This window comes from Rana temporaria, chromosome 3 (genome assembly GCF_905171775.1).
Source record: "Rana temporaria chromosome 3, aRanTem1.1, whole genome shotgun sequence".
Classification (NCBI taxonomy): Eukaryota; Metazoa; Chordata; class Amphibia; order Anura; family Ranidae; genus Rana; species Rana temporaria.
In genome coordinates, this window is record NC_053491.1 from 457,081,212 (window position 1) to 457,087,382 (window position 6,171).

At 42.8% G+C, this 6,171-nt stretch overlaps 1 non-coding gene across 1 annotated transcript; it reads right to left on the reverse strand.

The window, feature by feature from the left end:
• Window positions 1-5,773: 5,773 nt before the first annotated feature.
• TRNAI-AAU lies at window positions 5,774-5,844 on the reverse strand. Its single transcript has one exon. It is a non-coding gene; the product is annotated as a tRNA-Ile (tRNA).
• Between the last annotated feature and the right edge of the window lie 327 nt (window positions 5,845-6,171).

Here is a 6,171-nt window from a genome sequence, read left to right on the forward strand (position 1 = left end):
GTCGAGAATCTTCCCTGGAACCTCACCACTTTGTTGGAGGGCCTGTGGCGAAAAAGGGTCACTTTGCCACATTTTGTGGTCATGTCCCAAACTGTACCGAGTCTGGCAACAGACTGAGAGATTGGTAGCCGTAATGGTGGGTGCACATTACACGTTATCGCCGGCTATGGCGCTACTTTCACTAGACCTATATAAGGTACCACCAGTGTCTAGGACCATAGTTTCGAACATTATCTTGGCGACACGCCTCGCTATCCTGAGACACTGGAAGTCCACAGAGGCGCCCACGATCACAGAAATCATTCATATCATACATACCCATGGCACATATGAAATACTTCACTCATCGGCCATGGGTAACTATGATAAAATATCACGAGAGTGGAAAGAATGGTTGAAATGGTTTGAGGGAGGGGCATGTATGTAAAGGGATCCGAACAATGTTATACGTTGTGATGTCAATCTGCGACACTTGATACTGTCATGGTCTATAAGCGCACGTCACCCTGGAACTGAATGCGGGAGAATCTGGTTTTGTTTTGGTTTGTTTTATTTCTTTTGTTTTACTATGTTTTCATGGACAGTACTTGTATATTAGGAAACCCAGTTAAATTGGTCCTAAATGCTCGTCCTATATCCAAATACTACATATGCACGCGATGGGGTAAGGTACCAATGTCATAAGCATTATACCCATAAAAAGGGACATATCTTCAAGCGGGAGGGGGACGGGTTGCTGGTTGCACTCCCTGGAGTGACCATGGAGAAGGATCGCAAGGGGGGGGCGAGAGGTGACCTCGTGTCCAAACTTTCGATTGAACATTCTATGATTATATGCATATGAGAAATACTTGGAGTTGTCCTTACTGTACCCAATACCCTATGTGATATCTTTTTTGTTTTATCAGATGCTTTTGAGTTGTTTGGAAAAAATTATTTTTCAATAAAAAATATTGGAAATAAAAAACGTAATTTACGTGGGGTCAGCCTTCATTACCATACAACACGCCCACTGCATGGATAATTTGAATTCCGCGGGCTTACGCCGGACCACATACGCTACGCCGCCTTAACTTAGGGCGCAGGTTCTTTCTAAATACAGAACCTGCCTCACTAAGTTACGGCGGCGTAGCGTATCTGAGATACGCTACGCCCGCACAAATTTACGCCAGGCTTTTTGAATCCGGCCCAGGGAAGGGAAATGGAAGGAAAAGGTAAGTGAACCAACAATGCACTAGCATAAAGTAACCTATTTAGAAAATAAAAAACAAACCTTTACAACCCCCTTTTAGCCTGAACATTGCCTGTTTGCCGAAGGTTCTGGGCGGGATGTGCACTGCACAGTGCATTCTAGGCTCCTAATTGCATATTAGGGCACAGAGCACTGTCAGAGCCCTAATTGGACAAAGTGATGATGACTTTGTCCAATCAGGGATCAGTGCTCATAGTCCCACTCCAAACTATAAAAGGTTCCTTCCCACAGGAAGCTTTTGCAGTATGTTTTTGGAGTGGAGATAGTAGACTCGTTCAGTTCCGAATTCTTTTTTTTAACAAATTTTGACAAATTCGTTAATTCCGAAAATTTCCAAATCTCCGAATTTTTACATTTCTGGATTTTCAGATTTCCGAATATTTGAATTTTCCGAATTTTTGAATTTACGAAATTCCGAATTTACAAAATTACGAATTTACGAAATTACGAATTTACGAAATTACGAATTTACGAAATTTGGACATTCAGAAATGTGAAAATTTAAGATTTCGGAAAATTTCGGAAATTTGAAAATTTGAATTTCAGAAATTTGAAAATTCTAATATTGGAAATTGGAAAATCGTAAATTAGAAAATTCTGAGTTATAAAATCGTAAATTTTAGAATTTTAGAATTTCGCATTTTAGAATTCTCCAATTTTTCATTTTGAATTCCAAAATTTCGAACTTCAGAATTTCCAAAATCTCGAAAATTTTCACATTTCCGAATTTCCAAATTTCATATTCCGATTTTCAAATTCCGAATTTTCGAATTTCCGAAAAAGCTAAAAACCGAATGAAACGAAAACGAAAATGAACACATTTTTCGGCAGTGCACATGTCTAGGTCTAGCAAGGCTCAGTTTGCTACTAGTGAGTTATTGTGTTCACCTTTTGTGACTATGAACGTAGAGTGTAAGACCCCTTTCACACCGAGGAGTTTTTCAGGCTGTACAGCGCTAAAAATGGCGCTGCTATACCGCCTGAAAAACTCCTACCCAGCCTTCTCAATGTGAAAGACCGAGGGCTTTCGCACTGAGGCGATGCGCTGGCGGGAGAGAAAAAAATCTCCTGCCAGCAGCATCTTTGGAGCGGTGAGAGGAGTGGTATGTATATTGCTCCTTCATCGCTCCTTTCCATTTAAAACAATGGGAAACCGCTGCAGTATTAACCCTTTATCAGCCGCTAGCGGGGTTTAATACCGCACCGCTAGCGGCCGAATCCCGCGGCAAATCAGACGGTATAGCGCCGATATTTTTAGCGGCGCTATACCGCCACCGCGGCTCCCGCCCCAATGTGAAAGGGGCCTTAGTGTGAGGTTAGTATAGTCAGGGTGATCTTTAATATTGATTGGACCCTGGACAAACATTTCACCGGTCTTTGCAACATGCCTGCTAGCAGTACACCACCAGATGTAGAGTATAGCAGGCAAATTTCTCCCCAGCTGCTGCATCAGAAAAAAATACACTCCATGCCACCCACATTCCCAGCTTCTAAATTCCAGCTTGTCCAAATAACCAGCCAACGTAGCTTGCTTACGCCGGCGTAGGGTGGGCGTACATTTAGGCTGGGTGCATGGTGCCGCTCTCATTGATTAGCCATTCAAACATGCAAATGAGGGAAATACGGCGATTCACGAACGTACGTGCGCCCAATGCAGGCTACGCGCGGTGCGCGTAAGTTGTACGTCCGGCGTAAAGTTATTCCCCATAAAGGAGGTGTAACCCAGCACCAGACATGCAAAGGTCTGCACCAGGGAACACAAGCCGGCGTATTTTACATGGACGTGGGTCTGGCTGGGCGTAGGTTACGTTAACACAGTGATCCGGCGTAGTTTAGGCAGTTGTTCCGATGTGGTTGTGAGCATGCGCACGGGGATGCGTCCACGTCCCGGCGCATTCACAGTTCGTTTTAAGTACTTTTCTGCCGCTTGGCCCATCATTTGCATAGGGTCACGCTTCATTTGCATGGATCATGGCCACTTCAACTTACGCCGGCCTGCGCCTTTGAAACCCACGCCACGCTGGTGCAACGTTGAGAGCACTGGCTTTATGAATTCCATGCTTGCCTCTCTGCGTTGCGTTGGCGTAGCGTACAGGGGATACGCTACGGCGGCATAATTTGCGCCTGCTGTCTGTAAATCTGGGCCTATCAGTTTTCCTGCAGGTTTTTCTCTTTAGGTTTATCAAAACCATCTAATATGAGGTCAAACCTTAAGAGTTTCAATTTGTATGCAATCAGGCAGTCCCTTGCACTACATGGTTTTGGTAAACCTGAAGAGAAAAACCTGCAGGAAAACTGATAGTGTGTATGGGGCTTTAGAACCCCCAAACATGTTTATATTATATATATATATATATATATATATATATATATATATATATATATATATATATATATATATATATATATATATATATATATATATATAATGCTTTAGCAGAGACCCTAAAGAATAAAATGGTGTTTGTTGCAATATTTTATGTCACAATGTATTTGCGAAGTGGTCTTTCAAATGCAGTTTTTGGGGAACAAAATACTTTAATGAAATAAATAAAAAATTTAAAAACAGTAAAATTAGCCCAATTTTTTTTGTATAATGAGAAAGATGATGTTACGCCACGAAAATCCTGATCTTTATTATAACAAAAGAAAAAAGTTTTTCTCAGTTTAGCCAGAATCGTGCAGCTCTAGGCCCAGACTCACGAACGACTTACGCCGACGTATCTTCTTATACGCCGCGTAAGTTCTAGGATGCGCCGTCGTATCTATGCGCCGTATTCTTAAAACCAGATACGCCTGAATTCTGGCTATATCCGACCGACGTAAGTCTCCTACGCCGTCGTATCTTGGGTGCATATTTACGCTGGCCGCTAGGGGCGCTTCCATTGATTTACGCGTCGAATATGTAAATGACCTAGATACGCCGATTCACGAACGTACTTGCGCCCGTCGCAGTAAGCCACGCCGTTTCCGTAAGGCGTACGTCCGGCGTAAAGTTATCCCTCATAAAGCAGGGGTAAGTCATGTTAGGGTATGGACGTCGGAACAGCCGTCGGATTTTACGTTGTTTGCGTAAGTCATACGTGAATGGGGCTGGGCGTAGGTTAAGTTCACGTCGTACGCATTGAGCCGTCGTATCTTAGGGAGTATATGCGACGTGATTCTGAGCGTGCGCCGTTCGTTCGGCCATTCATTTACATGGGATCACGGTTAATTTTAATACAACACGCCCACTACCTTCCAAATTTGAATTACGCGGGCTTAAGCCGGCTCATTTACACTACGCCGCCGTAATTTAGGGAGCAAGTGCTTTGTGAATACTGTACTTGCCTCTCTGTTAAGTCGGCGTAGCGCATATAAGATGCGCTACGCCCGCTCAAACATACGCCGCTGTCTGTGAATCTGGCCCCTATTGTATAGGTAATAATTAATAATAATTCACCCTCATGCTACCTGCGAGTTAAAAGACCTTTATATATATATATATATATATATATATATATATATACATATATACATATATACATATATATATATATATATATATATATATATATATATATATATATATATATATATATATATATATGAAAATGAACACACCTATGCCGTGTTAATTACTATCCGTAGATCATCAACATGTGACCTTCACGTCTGTTGCGCTGCCTTTTACGTCACAGAGAGGGTACACTTTGGAATTTGTACATCATATACTAATAGGTGGATTGGCTATAGGCTGTAAATAGTACATTCCTCTGTGTTTTGCTGGCCAAACCCAATGTAATTATCTAATTCTGTCATAAGTAATATATATATACGGTAGCTTGAAAAAGTATTCACACCCCTTGACATTTTCCACATTTTGTCATGTTACAATCAAAAAGGTAAATGGGATTTTATGTGATAGACCAACACAAAGTGGCACATAATTGTCAAGTGGAAGAAAAATTATAAATGTCTTTTCAACACTGTAAAAATAAATATCTGAAAAGTGTGGTTTACATTTGCATACAGCCCCCCTTACTCTGATACCCCTAACTAAAATCTAGTGGAACCAATTGCCTTTAGAAGCCACCTAATTAGTAAATAGAGTCCACCTGTGTGTAATTTAATCTCTGTATAAATACAGCTGTTCTGTGAAGCCCTCATAGGTTTGTTCAGGGCCCATCCATTAAGGGTGCACGGGCACCGCCTCCCCTGTCCATCCGCCGCCTTCCCTGTCAATACATCCGGCTCCTTTCAGCACACCGGCACATGGAATACGATGCGGAGGGGGAATTTTTTTGAAGAGCCTCTGGCTCTAATAGGCTTTAAAATAGGATGGGCTTGGGTTGCAGAGAATGCAAACAAAGCCCACCCAGGGGTTCTACAACAGTGAATATATATTCACTGTTGTAACACTGATCCTCCTCCCGGCCAATCAGGAAGCTGGTTTTGACACCGGTCACCTGATTGGGTGAAAGGACTGGTGATCCTATTGGATGCCTAGAATGAGAGGAATCAGAGCCGCTGCTTGGGGAATGGCCCGTACGGGAATCGAACCCGTGACCTTGGCGTTATTAGCACCACGCTCTAACCAACTGAGCTTACCCGCGATGGGGTAAGTGCTGGCAAACAGCGGGGGGGGTTGTATGTCAATCGGGGGGGTAATTGTGTGCCACTCAGGGGGGTAGTTGTGTGCCGCTCGGGGGGGTGGATGGTTGTTTGCTGCCCCCCCCCCCCACAGAAAAAAACACCAGCAGCCACTGGGTTTGTTAGAGAACCTTAGTGTACAAACAGCATCATGAAGGGCAAGGAACACACAGACAGGTCAAGGATAACGTTGTGAAGTTTAAAGCAGCGTTAGTTTATAAAAAATATATCCCAAGCTTAGCTTTGAACATCTCACAGAGCCCTGTTCAATCCATCATCCGAAAATG